The following is a 17,771-nucleotide window of genomic DNA, read 5'->3' on the forward strand; positions in this document are numbered from 1 at the left end:
GGCCAGGGAGCGACCACGAGCGCTGGGGCTCCAACCACCCTCGTTGCTGATTTCTCGGTGCCTGGCGGGGAGCGACCTGGCCGCGCTCGCTGCCGGAGCAGCTCCCGGAAGGCAAAGCAGATGCAGCTGGCTACCTCCACCCTATGCAGTTGTCCAACGCTATCCCGGAAGGATTTCGTCTCAAAAACCCTTGTGCCACACGCCAGTACATGCGAGACGTGCCTCTAGGTGCCTGCAAAAACCCTCTCCCCTACTCGGTGGGTTATAAGACAGCCCTGACAACGTTTCAGACATCTCAAGCTGATAAAATGCGTCCCAACAATTACAGCTTAGGACCTCAGGGGTGCCACCTGAGGCCAAGTGTTACGTGATGCTCGAGGGCATGTGAATCCCTCCGTGACACTTGCCAAAGGCGGCTGGGGCTGGGGGCGAGTCCTTGACCTTCTCTGCTCTTCCGCGGGTGCGCATCAAAATGGTTCCTGCTCCAAATATCAAACCTTGACGCTCAATCTGTCTTTCTATGGGACTAATTTTAACACGCCGCTGGAAACACTGGGACAGCGCTTGGGGTGGAAAGCCGGGATAAATGCTCGTGCTCTGTGTCTGTTCAAGGCGCTGACAGCTGTCCGGGAGCATTTTGTCACTGCGGATGCCCACGGACACAGGTTCTCGCAGTGGGGCCTTGAGGGCAAAATGTTTTGAGGCACCACAGCTCAGCCCAAGATCAACAGAAGGTGCAGAGGCTCTTCAGCCACTGGGTGTTTTGAGGTGGGCATTAAAAACATAGAAGACACACCAAATGAAGAGGTTTTAACAGATCTGCTCCTTAATTGTCTCTAAATTGGCAGTACTAAAACTCAGCTGCTCCACCAGGTTGCTGTAAAGGTTAAACAGTGGCATTATTAAAGTGCTTTAAAAAGGTAATTAATCAGCATTTTTATTTTTAGAGCTAAAGCTAACCATTAAAAGAAATTTAAAAGGTACGTCTCACTTTCCTGGCACTTGTCTACCATTTATTCTTTGGGAATATCCATTTCTAAGGACTGCTGCTTTTTTTACCTACATCAGAAATTCTCAGTTAATGCATGCTATATCATAATAATTACATTTTTGTGTCATTTACCACATTATGTATCTGTCAAACTCTCTCCCAGGTTTATTCTCAATGCAATTGAATGCAAATTGAAGCAGTAACCACACTAAAGCACTTCTGTTTGGAGCAATTTCTCTTCCCTTTTCACAAGAGCAAGGGACTGAGCAATAGTCAGAGAGGCCACTGAGCTGAGCAAAAAATCACAATTCCTGTCCTTTGGGAAATTCCAATATTTTTATTTTTTTTAATACCAGGTCAAAGGAAGAGGTAATTAACAGAACTTTCTGTGGGACAAAAATTATTCTAAATTATAACTTAATTTCAGAGAGCTCAGATGAATCATTCAGTTTCTGGGAAATATCAGGCAGTGTAATATTAGGAGGGAGCCAGGGGTCTCAGGGAAGTTGTACTACCCCCACGAGGAAAACTGGGAACATGAATTACACCTCCTTTGAGGCACCTGCACTTCAGTGCTGAACACAAAACAAAATGGCTCCCTTTTAATGTAAAAAAAGTGAAACGCTGTGATTTGGTTTGAACAGCAATGCAATATTTCACTTTGATGGCTTAAGGAAAAAGAAAACAGTTTGGTCTAAGTAGAAAACTCCCTTTGGATACTTCCACATTTCTGGAAAATTTTTTTGTGACAACAAAAGGACAAACCTTTAACAGAAAGTTCCCAATCAATCTAACGAAAAGTCTCAGTGACTGCCAGCACAGAGCTACACAGGAGGCTCTCCCCAGCAGCATTCAAGAATTTTAGCCCATAACCCTTAATCTTATTCTCTACAGTGTTTTTAACTGGAAGATATTGTTTAGGAAAAAAACTCTGTTTCCATACACATACATTATTTCTGTTCACAGCTGAGTGCTGAAAAGTGAAACTGTGCAGAATCTCTGCTGTACAGGAAACAGAAAAAGCTACAGACTTGAAATTGCCGTTACTTAAAAAGAGCTGTGGATTTGACCTATACATGTACTATGGAGCCAGCTCAAAACCAGGATGATTTCTACTCTAACAAAAATCATTTATTTTCATAAGTAACTCCAAAGTAATTGGAGATTACAAAATCCTATTGATTTTTTAATGGAAATTTTAGAGGTGTTTCAAAAACCATCAAATAAAAATCCAAATATTTATTTTCAAGCCCTCCAAACCTGAGATGAGGAAGGTTGCCACAATGTCTCGTAGAAGCTGTACAGCCAGGACTTTGCCCTCTTTCACCGACGTGGGTCAGGGTTTTGGGCTGGGCTGGATTTCCCACAACATAACAGCGCCCAACTTTTTGAAGAGATGAGGCAAATTGAATTATGAATTACTAATTCAAGAATGACATGATGAGAGACAAACTGGCCGTGGCAGCACAGCTCACCACAGACACCAACGGTATGACAAGCACCCTACAATTCCCGAAGTCATTACAGCAATTTAGTTTCTGCTCCCAGGCAGAAATTTCCATTTTGAAATACGAGTTTCCAAGCATTCTTTCCTCCTAATTCTCCACAAAGGAAATTCTCCACAAAGGGATGCTCTTGGCAAGAAGATCAGTTTTGTCAAAAAAATCTATTTACAATCGGAAAATTTTAAAAAAATTAAAATGTTCAACCAGTCCTGTTTTGATATGACAATAATTTCAGTGTGCTTAACGTATTCAGCCTTCAGACTGGTGCCTTCACTCTGCCAACCTGAGCTACCCCCCATAAACAGACAGCATTCACTGACAACAGTGAAAATGATGAAACGCGTTATGACATCTTTTCTTCGAGGAGATGAGTGTGGGTGTTTATTAGCAGTCTATGTGTGAATTTGGTAACAATACGCTCTGTGTTTGCTATTAGGGAACCGCATATGGGAGCCCTTCAGGCTGCTCCAGCTCCCGGCACGTGTAGCTCTGGCACCACGCTGCGTGGCGGCGGTGGTGGGTCGAGGGCACGCAAGAGTTGCGTCTCCATACAGAAGACCCAGAGAAAGGCCTTGGAGGGACGTGGGATCTCAGAGGAGGGAAAAGGCAGCAGAGCGTGAAATAGGAGCACAAAAGAGCAACTCTCATGCTCAGAACCTCAGGCTTGCCAGACCTGTGTGATAACCAGTCACCCAAGTACTTACATTCGTTTTCTTTAGAGGTGACTGAGAACATAAGCAGAGGTGAAGGCCAGCACTTAGACACAAACAATCCCTGCCTTCCACGTCTCGGAGGGTAAGAGGCCAGACACATCAGCCGTGTAAACAGAAGTGGTTCCATTACAGCCCACCCAGATGCGCCCATTTACACCACTTGATTTTCTGAACACTAATTTCTTGCAGCAGGGTGCGTAAAGCCTTATTCCCCACAGGTTGAGGGGAAGGAAACATACCCCTTGTTCACAGGGCAGCAAGGACAGCCCTGTTGACTTTCATTTAAGCTTGGTCGGAAGTGCTGTTAAATGGCTTTCTAAACAGCCCCATGAAACACTATCTGCTAAGCCCTTCTCCTAAGCTCACTAAACTAGTGGTGTTTTGCAAGGGGAAAGGAGCAGTATTCAGGCAGACCTGAAATCTCTCCACTTGAATTCTGCTGCAGAGAGACTGGGCATCCCTCCAGCTGCCTGTCTGGGTCCAGCCGTGTCGTTGCTCCTTCATATTGCTTTATTTTAATTTTTCAGCTTCCGTTTTCTCAATCTTCTAAACTAAAATCGCTGAGCCTTCTGGTTTTTGGTAGACTTAGCAACATCAGGTGACAGTCTCTAAACCTTCTCTGTCCCCGGGTGCCCCAGCTAAGCGACTGCTTGTGACACTCACTTCCCCACTGGTTTCCCTCTTCAGGTTTCTTCATATTTTTTTCCTGTTGAAGTATTGCACAGCAATATTCAGATATGATTCCTGTTCAACAGGGACTGGGAGGAGGGGATATTTAGCAAAACTCTGCCTGTAAGCAAGGACACAAATATGATTTGGGTGGGAGTGTTGATCTGCTGGAGGGTAGGAGGGCTCTGCAGAGGGATCTGGATAGGCTGGATCGATGGGCTGAGGTCAACTGCATGAGGTTTAATAAGGCCAAGCACCAGGTCCTGCACTTGGGTCACAACAACTCCCTGCAACGCTACAGGCTAAGAGTGGCTGGAGAGCTGCCCGGCGGAAAAGGACCTGGGGGTGCTGGTTGACAGCCGGCTGAACATGAGCCGGCAGTGTGCCCAGGTGGCCAAGAAGGCCAACAGCGTCCTGGCCTGGATCAGAACTAGTGTGGCCAGCAGGAGTAGGGAAGTGATCGTGCCCCTGTACTCGGCACTGGTGAGGCCGCACCTCGAATCCTGTGTTCAGTTTTGGGCCCGTCACTACAAGAAGGACATTGAGGTGCTGGAGCGTGTCCAGAGAAGGGCAATGAAGCTGGTGAGGGGTCTGGAGCACAAGTCTTACGAGGAGCGGCTGAGGGAACTGGGGTTGTTCAGCCTGGAGAAGAGGAGGCTGAGGGGAGACCTTATCGCCCTCTACCACTACCTGAGAGGGGGTTGTGGTGAGGTGGGTGTTGGTCTCTTCTCCCAACTAACTAGTGATAGGACGAGAGGAAATGGCCTCAAGTTGCGCCAGGGGGGGTTTAGATTGGGTATTAGGAAAAATTTCTTCACCGAGAGGGTGGTCAGGCATTGGAACAGGCTGCCCAGGGAGGTGGTGGAGTCACCACCTCTGAAGTGTTCAAAAAACGTGTGGATGTGGCACTTTGGGACATGGTTTAGGGGGCATGGTGGTGTTGGGTTAATGGTTGGACTTGTTGATCTTGAAGGTCCTTTCCAACCTTAGTGATTCTGTGATTCTGTGAATTAAAATAGAGCTCGACTATCTCATCGTAGTGTCCTATGGACAGTTTCTGTTTAAAATGGTTCCCAGTAGGAAACCATCCCACTGTTTGGCACATTTTGGCAGAGTGGTAGCACCTGCAGAGGGGAGAACTGGGGTTTCGGGAAGCCAGGGCAGAGGGCTAGGGACTGACCCAGCCATTGCCCACCCTTACGTCTGCCTTGAGAAAGGCACCCCAGACCGGCGAAACACACACATGGAAACTTGACCACTTTGTTTGTTTGTTTTAATAATGGAAGAGAAAAACATTTCTAAAAAGGATATTACCTCCTGTAGGAGGAGCAAGCAAAGCTCAGACCCAGCTCACATCTGCATTCTCCCGGCACCCACCCTGGGTGCCCACCTCGGGGAGGGGGCTGCGGCCAGGACTCAGCCGGCACTGCCAACCTTCGCCTCTGCCTCCTGCCCCCAACTTCGCCATCGCGCCAGGCCATGGCTGATGTGGCACCTGTGTTTTATTCGCTGCCTTCTTTTGCTTAGCACACTACACATTTCCCGAGGACTTTACTCATCTGGCCTTATATCATGTTTCTCCGCTTTGTAACTCCACGTTCGGATTTATCATAGATTTTTTTATGTTGAGGCTGAACAGCTGCCTTCTGCTAACACCAGCCACATGTCAGACCATCTCCAGCACTCATTACTCCTCACTACCGACCTTTCTCAAGTGTTTCAGAGGAGAAGTACTCTTTCCCACAACCCTCTCCTCTCTCCTGCTCCCTACTTGATAATTAGGCTACCTCAGGGCAAGAGAGAGTTAAGACACTCAAGTGGGAAGCAACCAATACGTCTGTCCTGCATTTAGCTGGCAGGGGGCAAGAGCAAGTGTTTGTCGCAGCTTTTGTAATCTCATGGTTCCCTCCCCAACAACCTGCCCACAGCCAGCAGGCAGGTTTGCCTAATACTTATATATTGATGCTGCAACATACTGAATTTTACCAAACCCCCCAAGAATGTAATTTTCTGAATAAAAATTCAGCCCTCTAAAAAAAAAAAAAGGTACTTAGCTACGTTACTGCCAAAATATGCTTCTGATTATCTTGTTTTCACCACTGTTGTCAACAGCACTGGGCTGCATATCACATCTGGAAGCAGAGTCAGCACCAGGCTTAGCTGACCTTGAAGCATTTTTTTTTTTCTTTTTTGGTTCTTTTCCTTATAACATAAAAGCCCACTTCCAACATCAACATCCCTGTTGTTGCAGTTGCCTCCATGTCCAGCTGGAGACCTGGCGTTTCCCAGAGCACGGCGCTGCGCATACCCCGGCTTTCCCGTTACCACTTCGCTTCCTCCTCTGCAGCCCTGGGCCACCGCACAACATAAACAGTAGCTGTGTCTTGAAAGCCATCCAAAATAAATGGGTCCTGGTGCTTGTGCTGCTCTCAGATCTGTGGAGAGAGCTTACTGTGTGCACAGTTGGTTTAATCCGTGAATATATCCGTAAATCTGGGAAGTATGATATAACGCTCATTTCTAACCGACGGGTCCTTTGTTGGAGTCTTGCTAGAGAGAACTTAACCCCAGATTATTCTTTGCTCTCTGTAGCCTACTGAATAGTTGAGCTGTATTTCTAGAGCTTTTTTTCTTTTCCCCCACAGTAAAATTAACCATCTGTAACGAGGAAAGATACTAAAAAAAAAAAGGAAAAGCAAATAATCACCCTCCATCATTATGACTTGGCAAAGTAGTCATAATAAGCAGATAGAGCTGGAGTCAATATTTGCCAATACTCTGAACATTCAGAGTCATGCTGTGCACCTGGGATTTTTACTAATATTTCCTGGATACTCATCTTTTTCTTTCTGCCTCCAGCACAGTTTTCTGCTGCCTGAGTAAACTCCTCAGAGATGCTGTTTTTGCAGTCATCTCCTGTGTTTTATAATTCGATGGCAGTTTATCACTCCTTTGAGTAATCCACAGTGGCATATACTGCAGTCTTCTGCTACAGGGTTGTCAGGTGTGGGATCTTCCCTCCAATTCAGAGCAGCTGGTTTGCTGACCTCATCATGACAGAACCTCAGGTCAGAGTGGAAGGATCTCAGCAAGAGAAGAGATTAATGCCTCCATGAAAGGGTAGACTGTAATATGAAGGCGTTGTCCTAAGAGGATAATCTGAAGAAAACAGCCAACTCAGGTTAAAGTCTTAAATTTTTTCTCAAATCAGTCTGGGTCATACATAATCAATAAGATTTATTTTGAGGTTGTCACTTGGGTTTTTCTCCTTCTCATCTGCTCCTACTGATGAAACCTCTTCGTATAGTAAGCAGACTGCATATAAATCCCTAAAGTCATGGCTTTTCATTGTGTATGATTACATTTTACTGTATTTCCATCATTCTAGTCTTCAAGGTTGCCTTACTCTTCTATAAAATATGCTTATCTATCTCTGCATTGACAAAGCCTCCTAATTTCCTTAGCAAACATCCATTTTTTTGTGCCCAGGTAGTCCATAAAGGACATTGAACATTGTTTCCCAAAACAGTCTTGGAGGACTGACCTCCCCCCAGCCCAAAATTTTGCAAGAGTTTATTTCATCAGCTAAAGGAAATTCCCACTGGAACTATCATATGGCATCACAATGCAAGGGATATGGGATTAATTATTCTGGCTATCAATAATGAAAAAAATCAAGTATCAGTCACAAGAGCAGCCTTTGAAGAATGCACTAATAATCCCATTCAATCTGGGTGACCCCCCTTTCATTACAAGACTGTAATCTACCTCCCAGTCTATGCCTTATCCCTTATAAGCGTTGTACATCTTCAGCATAACTAATAACTTCCTGTGCGGTACCATATTAAAAAAAAAAAAATCCAGATAAATTAGATCTACTTTTTTCTTGTCTAAAAAATCAGTTATCTCATCAAAGAAAAAAGTGAGGCAGGTCAGACATAAATTATTTTTGGTGAAACTAGGTTGCATTTTATCAGTTTATCTTTATATGCTTAAGCATTCTTTCTTTAAAAATTTGTTCTCTAATCTTGTATGACACTGAATTCAGACTAATGAACCTGTTGTTGCCCAAGTAACTTTTTCCCCTTTTGGTAGTGTAGACAGTGAAGTTACTATTTGCTACTTATGTGGCATGAGCCCTCGATTTGCTAATTTCCTTTAAAAAAACTTTGCAATTTCAATGCTGGTTCATTCGGTGCATAGGATGAACACTGTCCAGGCCATCTGATCCAGCTACATTGACCTCCATGAGTTTTAGTTCCATCCTGGGAACAGTAAGTTGCGTTTCCTTACACTCATTCCCAGCATCTGTGCCCTGACTTACTCAAATGGAAACCATTTTCTTTCTGAAAGATGAAGTATTCATTTAAGTGTAGGACCATAACATCTTCCTGGGAAAATGGCCCAATTCGTTCTTCCCTTAATTGGTTTTCATAATCCCAGATGCTGTTTGGCTCTCCAGATACTTCATGATCAGTGAGATGTAGTTTTTTTGTTGATCACTCCTTTTCTCTATTCCTGCAGGCTGTTTTCCTACAGACCTTTCTGCTGTGATTATCCACCCATGACCTTCCAAGTCTTACTCTTTTTTTGGCCTTGCTTTGCATGCAATTTCCAAATCATTATTTTTTTACTTTTGTAAACAAGAGACTACGGTCAAGTGGAGGTATTTCTAATGAGGTTCTGCAGGGACTGGTCCCTGGCCTTAGGCTTTTGAACAGTTTTTTCAGTCCGGAATGAAAGAACACCTTTATCTTCAAAATATGCAGATGACAAAGAAATCAAAGAAGAGGAAAGAACCTGATAGAATTAGTGAGGTCCTTAGGTATATAAGCAGCATAAATGTAGGGGTTTTATATTAAATTTACATTTGGCACTGATGAAATTGCTGATGAATCCAGTTGTGCTAGACATTATAATGAAAGCAGATGAATGTGGGAGAATCTGAGAACTTCAAGAATGATACATGACTGGAAGATTTTCTTTATTGTGACTGATTTGGGGTGGAGCCAACCTGTGGGACACACATAGCTTCAGTTTCTGAGAGGAGCACGGAGCCACATCTTCAAGATTTTGGCAAATCAATATGTCTGCTGATGGCAACAGGCGATGATGGAGGGATGGGCTGGACATGGGATAACACCTCATGTCTTCCTTCATCCTACCTCGACCAGCTTCCCCTAGTCTTAATGCACTTTTCCTTCTCTCTGTCTCTGCAAAACAGGAAATCTGTTTGACGGAGACCATCTGTTTCTGAGATGCTCTCTCTTGTGTGCCCATCTATTTCTCTGCAGTGGTCTCCCTTTCCAGTGGAGAATTTCCTTTGCACACTCTAATCTCCAAAGGATCTCTGCCCATCTAGGAAGATGCCTCTGCTGACCATAATGTATCTCACTTGATGCTCCTGCAGCCTCCAGTATGGAGAGATAATTCACTCTCCTGAACTCTTTACAAGCTTTAGAAGTTCAGATTTTTTTTTTTTCAAAAACAGAAAAGAGTGTCAGCTGCTAGTAACAATCTTTTAAAAGGCAGAGGTCCTCCAGGGATTCTGTGTACAGTAGGATTTTCAGTGTTCTGAGATGCAACAAGGTGGCTCCATTGATCATCACATATCCCATTAAATCATTTATTGCTGAAGTGTCTCCACAAAATCCCTTTTAAAAAATAGAGAATATTTTGTATTATTTATTACAAAATCTTGTTCTGCCAACAGCGAGACTCACTTCATACAGAACTTCAGTAATGGTAAACTAACTGATTTACTGCAAACTAACTGATTTACTGGACTAGCTCTTACATTTTTAATAGCTCTGTCTGTGTGCCTGCTGTTATGTGCACCCTGCAAAAGTGGCAAATGAAATACAGGACAGATGCTCTGAAAGATGAAAAAGAGCACCATAGTTTTAAAAACAGTTACCCGTCTGGGACCTCTGCTAAAAAAAAAAAAATACATTTCTAGGCGGCCTTTGATGACTAGGGTTTAAACAGGTTAGAAAGTATTATCGGCCCTACTGTTGTCATTGAATCACTTGGCAGACTGCTGACCAGTGATAAACAGGGATCTTTTCCAGCAGAAGAATTTACCAATTGAGACTCACAGATTAATTTTGTTCTACCAAAAGTAAAATCTGAGAATGCATTTTGGACAATAAATTCTTCACCTTTTTCAAAAAATAGCTATCTCAGATTTAATTACATTTTTATGCTTTAATGCCCCAACAAGAATAGTCAATTTATCTCCATAAAGTGGACATTTATTCCAGTGGACTGGAATAAGAACAGACTTACTCTGTTCATAGCGGAGAACTGCTGACCATCTTCATTTAAAGTAACTGCTAAGCATCAGGAGTTTAACTTTAAACAGGCCTACAGGAGAAAGTAGAGTGTCCAATACTATATGGTACAAAGATGCAACAGGTCAAATTCAATGGAAGTCCCACTCCCCTGAAGCCCATAGATCAGTACAAATTTCGTTTGATGTATTGAAAGTGAAGGGAATCAGCTGCAGACTGGTTGCAGGGGTTATTTATTATTCATGGCTCACATGTCCTGCACAGAGAAATGGAAGTAGTGAATGCTACTTGGTTCCTTAAAATTCAAAGCATTAAAACTCCAAATGTGCCAGGTTTCAAATGTGTCCAGCAGGAAAAAACAACAGATTGTTTCTACTGAGAGGTGGAACCGTACTGAGCAATGCATGAGGAACAGGTACCTCCCAGCCTGATGGTCGTATCTGAAGGGTCACACAATTGAATTGGGTTTTTTTCCCCTCTCCTAATCCCCTGCAAAGCTTACAGACATTGCTATTTCAGGTACCTAAGAGTTCTGGACATAAAGCCCCATGAAAACAGAATCTCCTTAAACTGTTTTGTCTCAGCTGCATATAGACACTCCTTGTAACCCCATTGGGTGCCATGCATGACATACAGATTTCAATTCCGGCAGCTTAATCTCATTTTACAAAGTAAATCCAGGCAGGCAGGCATGGTAGACAGCTGCGTAAAGTATGGATACTTGTCTTTGTGTTTTGATATAAGCCTATCCCAATGACATGGAATTCCACATGAAGATTGTGCTTCACAAGGGATACGTACTATGATGCTACTGATGCAAAGAAGGTTTGTTGAACAGGCTTAATGCTACTCAGTAATCTACACTTGAAATTATGTCCATTTCTTGTAGCTGCCAAGTCCTTTAAGCTAATGAATAAGGAAGGAAGATGAAGGGGAAGATAATGGGGTATTAGTTTATTTACCATGTTACTTAGGACTCAAAGACATGGCACTCCATTACAGGCTGTGTAATAAAATTGAATAGGATCTCTGCCCCCAAAATATAAGACCAGAGTTTTAGACAAGAAGGAAGACACACATGATGATAGACAGGCGGGAAAGTGAAAGGAAACAGGCAGCAAATACCAGTCCATCGGTAAGTAGTGCATCCACAGATGAGCCATCCTCAACCTTTCACTTAGCTTAAAAAATAATAGCAAAATCCTTTATTCTCCCAGTACTCTGCTGGAATACTGTAATCGTATACAAACATGGGAATCAGGAGTCCATGCTACCCACCAGCCTTCAAAAGAAATCAACTTAATGTGGTTAACAAGTCACACTTAGATATGAATGAACTGCAGCAAAATGCAAACCTGGCAATCCAATTATAAAAGATGTCAAGGCCTTCCAGAAATGATTAGCACCGTAACATTGAATAAGGTTACTAGAGGCGTGACTGACTAATTGGCAATGCTAAATTTATTTTTAAATGACAAACAGCATCTTACTGATGTGGGTTGCTATACGGATAACGTATGGCATTTGGTAAACGTTGACACACGTATCTGAGGGGTTCATCTGTGCCTCAAACAAAGAAACAACCACCAAAGGGTTTGTCATCTGACTGGCAAAAATCACAACCTATAAAGTTATTAGGGCTAAAGCCTCCTGTTTGTCCCTACAGAAAGGACTGCTAGCTGATGACATTGTTGCTAAAGTTAAGATACTTTTAAATAGCCAAAAATTAGATATATTGATTTTCAAGGAAAATAGTCTTTCCAGATGCTGTAGAGACCTTTTAATGGTTCCAGTCCAGGGGAAGCTGCAACAGAGCAATTGGTGACTGGCTTGGCTGCTGTGGAAATACGATTTTGCTGGGAGCCGTTTACTTCCACTCCTTCAGTTACTTGCTCAAAGGCTCAGGCATTGTGTTTATGATTTTAACTTCATATGGAAGCATCTTACCTGAGCTTTACAACATTAGGGTGGTGCTGTCCCTCCCTCAGGGAGAGCCTCCACGTACATCTCCCAGATACAAAATCCAAATAGCTGGAGAAACAGAAGGGATGAAATGACATCCCATCTCTAATACAAGGGCAGCACTGTTATTGTTGAAGTCTTCAACAGCAGGTCTAAGTAAGTGCTCTACCTGTGTGAGGGGTGTAATAAGTCATGAGAGCGCAGGGGAAAAATACAGAGAACTCCTCTACTAAAAGAGTAAGGAGAGGGACTTGATTAAAATAAAATAGGATGTTTAACAGCTGCAGCTGTGAGCTGCACCTGCACTTGCACTATAGGTTTTCAGAGGAATGTGGGATGATGTCCCACATTGGACAGGGGCTCCAAGTAGTTTCTCAGCTCATCTTCAAAGACAGCATCCACACCTTCACGTTGTCACTATCGTCAAACTGCCTGATCAGGAAGAATTAGTAGATGAGGTTTTCTTCAGGCATCTGGAAGAAACCCTGCTGGAAGAGCTGGCCCATGTCATTGCAAGACCACTCTCAATCATCCTTGAAAGGTTGGGGCAACTGGAATAAGTTCCTCAAGGACTGGAAGAAAGTGAATGTCACTGCTGCTGTCAAGAAGGAGTATCTGGGGAACGACAGGCTGGTCAGGCTCAGATCAGCCCCTGGGAACATGATGGAACAAATAATCCTGGTAACTGTTTCCAAACAATATGGAAAACAAGATGACTGGAAGTCCTCAGCATGGATTTCTGAAGAGAAAATCATGACTGGCCCACTTGATAGCCTTGGTGGACAAAAGGAGAGCATTGGATATTGTTTATCTTGAGTTTAGTAAGATTTTCAACACCGACTCCCATAGCATCCCCATTTCCAAGCTGATTAAGTATGGACTAGGGAAGTGGACAAAGTGATGGACTGAAAACTGGCCAAACTGCCAGGCTCAAAGGGTTGTAATCAGCACCATGAAGTCAGCTGGAGGTGCGACACTAGCGGTGTACCCCAGGGGTCTATAGAAGGGCAAATACTGTTTGTCATCTGCAATAATGATCTAGGTGATGAGACAGAGTGTGCCCTCAGCAAGTTTGCAAACAACATGAAAGTAAGAGGAGTGGTTGACACACCAGGTGGTTTTTCTGCCATGCAGAGGGACCTCAACAAACTGGAGAAATGGGCTGACAGTAGCCTTGAAGATTTCAATGAAGGGAAATGCCAAGTCCTGCACCTGGGGCAAAATAACTCTACACTCCAGCACTGGCAGGAGCCAATCGGCTGGAAAGAAGCTTTGCAGAAAAGGCCCTGTGGGTCCTGGTGAACACCAAGAGACACAGGAGCCAGCAACGTGCCCCTGCAGCAAAGCAAAGCAGCCTGAGCTGCATTAGTGTCCCTGTTTAGCCCCAGCCAGCAGTTAAGCTCCCCAGTGGGATGGGGAGGAGAATCGGGAAAAAAGGTAAAACTCATGGGTTGAGATAAAGACAGTTTTATAGAATAACAAGGGAAGGGGATGGGGAGAAATAAGATTTTAAAAAAGTAAGACAAAATAAGTCATGCACAACAGAATCGGTCACCACCTGCTGACTGATGCCCAGCCAGTTCCCGAGCCGTGGTGCCCCCAGCCAACACCCCCCAGTTTATATACTGAGCATGATGTCGTATGGTATGGAAAATCCCTTTGGCCAGCTTGGGTCAGCCGTCCTGGCTGTGCCCCCTCCCAGCTTCTCGCTGGCAGGGCACGAGCATCTGAGAAGTCCTTGACTAATGTAAGCACCACTTAGCAACAACTAAGACGTCAGCATGTTTTCAACATTATTCTCATACTAAATCCAAAACAAAGCACTATACCAGCTACTAGGGAGAAAATTAACTCTATTCCAGCCGAAACCAGGACAATTAGGCAGAGCATCGTCAGCAGGTTGAGGGAGGTGATCCTTCCTCTCTACTTAGCCTGGTGAGAAACACCTGGAGTGCTGGGTCCAGTGCTGACCTTCCAAGTAGAAGAGAGACAGGGATGTACTGGAGAAAGTCCAGCACAGGGTCACAGAGATGATTAAAGGCTTGGAGCATCTTACACATGAGGAGACACTGAGAGAGCTGTGACTGTTCAGCCTGGAGAAGAGAAGGCTCGGAAAGGATCTTATCAATGTGTACAAATACCAGAAGGGAGGCTGCAGAGAGGACAGAGACAGGCTCTTTTCCGTGGTGCCCAGTGATACAGGACAAGAGGCAGCAAGCACAAATTAGAATAGGGAAAATTCCGTTTAAGCATAAGAAAACACTTTTTTACTCTGAGTGCAGAGTAAAATATATATATCTTGTCAAAATACGTTTCAGAAAGTGTAACCTTTTAACACTTTGAAATAGGTGTGCTGTAAACTAGAATTGAGCTTGCAGCAACTCCTGGAATAAAGTTCTTTCCAAAAACTTCTTTGTCCTGTTGCTGTTCATGGGCACTGAGCAGATGGCTTATGTTTATTAATTAAAAGCAACATGTAGTCATTTTCCTGATCTGTTTTCTGGATTGCTTTCTTTTAAATACATAGTGCTGCAGTTGTGTGATGTACACACAACTAGTGTTTGTAGTTAAAAATTGGAGTAAACACCTACTTAAAGCCAAAGTTGGTTTCATAGCAAAACTGGAGAGTATAGTTAAGGTTATTTGACACACTGACCAGACATGTTGAATTTTCTTTAAGTGTTTTCTAAATTCTTAATTTACAAACCAGAATATTCATTTTGGAAATAATCACAACAGTAATTTCATCTTTCACTATTAAGGTACTGAATAGTATTTATAAATTAAAACCTTGTTGCTATAACTTATTATCAAGTTTTATATAAAAACATATCTTTCTTACATATAACTCCATAGCTTTGGCTCCTAAGTCTCTGACAAAAATGAAGTTTCTAAACACTTTTTGGAAATGGAACTTAAACACTTTGATATGTTACAGCCAGGCTCAGAACAGGATTAGGTCAAAAGATGGAGATCATAGCTATTCAAACCAAAGACTGCTTTGAATACATACAAACATTGTTTTCCTGTTTGTTAGCATACTTTTAGCATTGTTTAGCATACTTTTTTTATGTTAGCATACATAGGGTTGTGGTTTGGGTTTGTCTTGTTAATAATTCTAGGATCTGGCTAGAGCTTTGGACAAGCATCAGAAAACTCAGGAGGAAGTACTAGAAATATTTGTTATGATTCCTGGGATAAGCACTGCAAGCATGATCCTTTGCTTGCAAAGACTCAAATGAAGGAAAGAGTTTCGAACAACGGTCCTTTCTGAAAGGCGTAGAAAATAATTTAAATAACTGAAAATGCTGCTGCTTTAGTAACAATGATTCTTACGCAACCTCAGCTCCATGCTCTGGCATTTACGATGTAAGTGATTTTGATCAATATATGCCAGAAAGAGCAAACACATGTGCAATGGAACTGAGAAAAGACTACAATGAGTAATGCTCCTTGAAATAAGACATTTGTCTCAATGAGTAAAGCTCCCTGAAATGAGACCTTTGTGACGTACGAGACCTTTGTAACGTATGATCCCAAGCTCCCAAGTCACTTCAGCAAGACTTTATACGTTACGGAGAATGTATGGTATTATTACATATGCTGAGACTTTTGAGTATTACATAAAAAAAACAAAAAAAGGAGGAAGTTTAAATATTAATAAGAACCTCATTTACTACATTGTCAAAGACATATGAGAAATAAAAATTGAAACACCTGGCAAAAATATGTTAAAACACAGTGGCTGAAAAGAACAAAACAAAACACAGCAAATTAAAAAAGGAAATAAATAATGGATGAATTCGTGGTTCCTTTTGCATTGTTAAAAACACAACAGAGGATCAAATGACATTAAAAGAGAATTAATCATAAAGGCTTCTTTCTGGAAGAACTGTCAACATTCTCAGAATCCATCTCTCATTCAGCAAAAACATAAAAAGGAAAAAATACAAACAAAAATTAAAGAAGGTTTGGAAGTCTACTTTTTCCCGTTTGGGTTGACTTTTTGTCAAGTTAGTAAGCTTGTGGACTTAAAAAAAAATCATCCTTTCTCACTTAGGGCTTGAAATAGGAACACTGTATAAACAGAAAGTTAAGCAAATACATAGAAAATTTAGGCAAAAGTCTGTAATTATATAAAAACCTATTCATCTTTCATGCAGTCCCACAATAGCTTTAACATTTCTCAGCATGTCTGGTGATTTCCAGAGTGCAGTCTGCTCAGACACTGACTAATCCCCCTTGCCCCTCTGTTTTGACTTGATTTGATTCTCAAAGCAAAGTCCAGGGGTCTGTTACTGCTTTTATTAGAGGCTCTGGGAGTTTTGCCATCTCCGCGCATCTCACTTTGATGAGAAAAAATTTGACTTATGTTCCTGAAACCCAAACCAGAAGCTATTTCCAATGTGATCTTTTTTGCACAGTCATTTCAATACCTGGGCACAAGAACAAAAGTAGGAACATATAATTCAGTTCCTGTTCTCACCGGTGAGTACTTGTGTGATAAATCCTATTAAAAATGACTGATATACCTAAACTAGCACTTTTTTTTTATTACTATTATTTCTGTGACTGTGAGGCCTATTGGTCAGACTGACAATCAGAGTGAACATTAGACTTTATTGCCCTTCTGGAAATGAGGAAAGTCAAGGAAGGTGCAACACCGCAGCCTTTTCTCGTGCCAGCAGGTCAGATGCAGCCATCCTCTGCTATACTCTTGATTGATTTGCTGCTGCTGCTTAGCACATCAGGGTGGAGTTTTTTTCCTATTATTGTTCCTCTTTGCTTCTGAGGGCAGGATTCAGCTGCATAAATGTAAGTATTTGAGATTTTATTTCCTGTTTGTATACCCCAACCGGCCCCTAGCTGCCTCTCCAGAAGGTATGGCTTGTAACTAAGTCATGTCTCCCAGTGTTCTGCAAACATTTGCAACTCATACATGAGGGTATCTGAAGTGACCTTACATACTTATATTTAGGCAAACAAATTACACTGTGATGGACAGAGCTATTCTTCACACTACAGTTGGCTCTTCCTAATCTCCAGGTAAGATCTTGCACATGGAAATTCAGCAAGACTCTTACTTCTGGTTTCAGACGGCTCAAGTGGAGCTGTCTGGAAGATTATGGTCATAGGTAGTCTATGGCTTACAGAGTAGGGGCCAGGACCCAGAACAGGAAGGGGCATCTGATAGTAGGAGCCTGCACAGAATACAGCCTGGGGTCCAGTGGTCCCTTGTCACATTCCTGGCTGAGGAGGCACATTGCTGGATGTTGCATAAACTGAAGTCTGTGGGTACAACAGAGGCTAAGGTTAGTTAGAAGCAAGGGACTGGCGCTTTGCCATGAGATCGAATGGTTGGATATGGCCAGATCCACGTTAAATACAAATTACTTAATTATAGAAAAAGAAAGGCATGAACTTTCTGTATAGCGCTTGCAATCACAGCAGCTGTAGTACCAGGCTTGAAGCGCTTTGGTTGTTTTCATTCTCTCAAGTTTGACCAGCTGTTGAGATCTGCTTCTAAACAGAAAATAGAAGGACATATCCAATCATCAGACCTATGAAACCAGACATACTTGTATTTGAAGAGATAAAGGGATTCCTGTGGTAGGCAGTGTTGATTATAAAACCCTCT

The sequence above is a fragment of the Phaethon aethereus genome (genome assembly GCF_964289735.1).
Source record: "Phaethon aethereus genome assembly, chromosome: 1".
NCBI lineage: Eukaryota > Metazoa > Chordata > Aves > Phaethontiformes > Phaethontidae > Phaethon > Phaethon aethereus.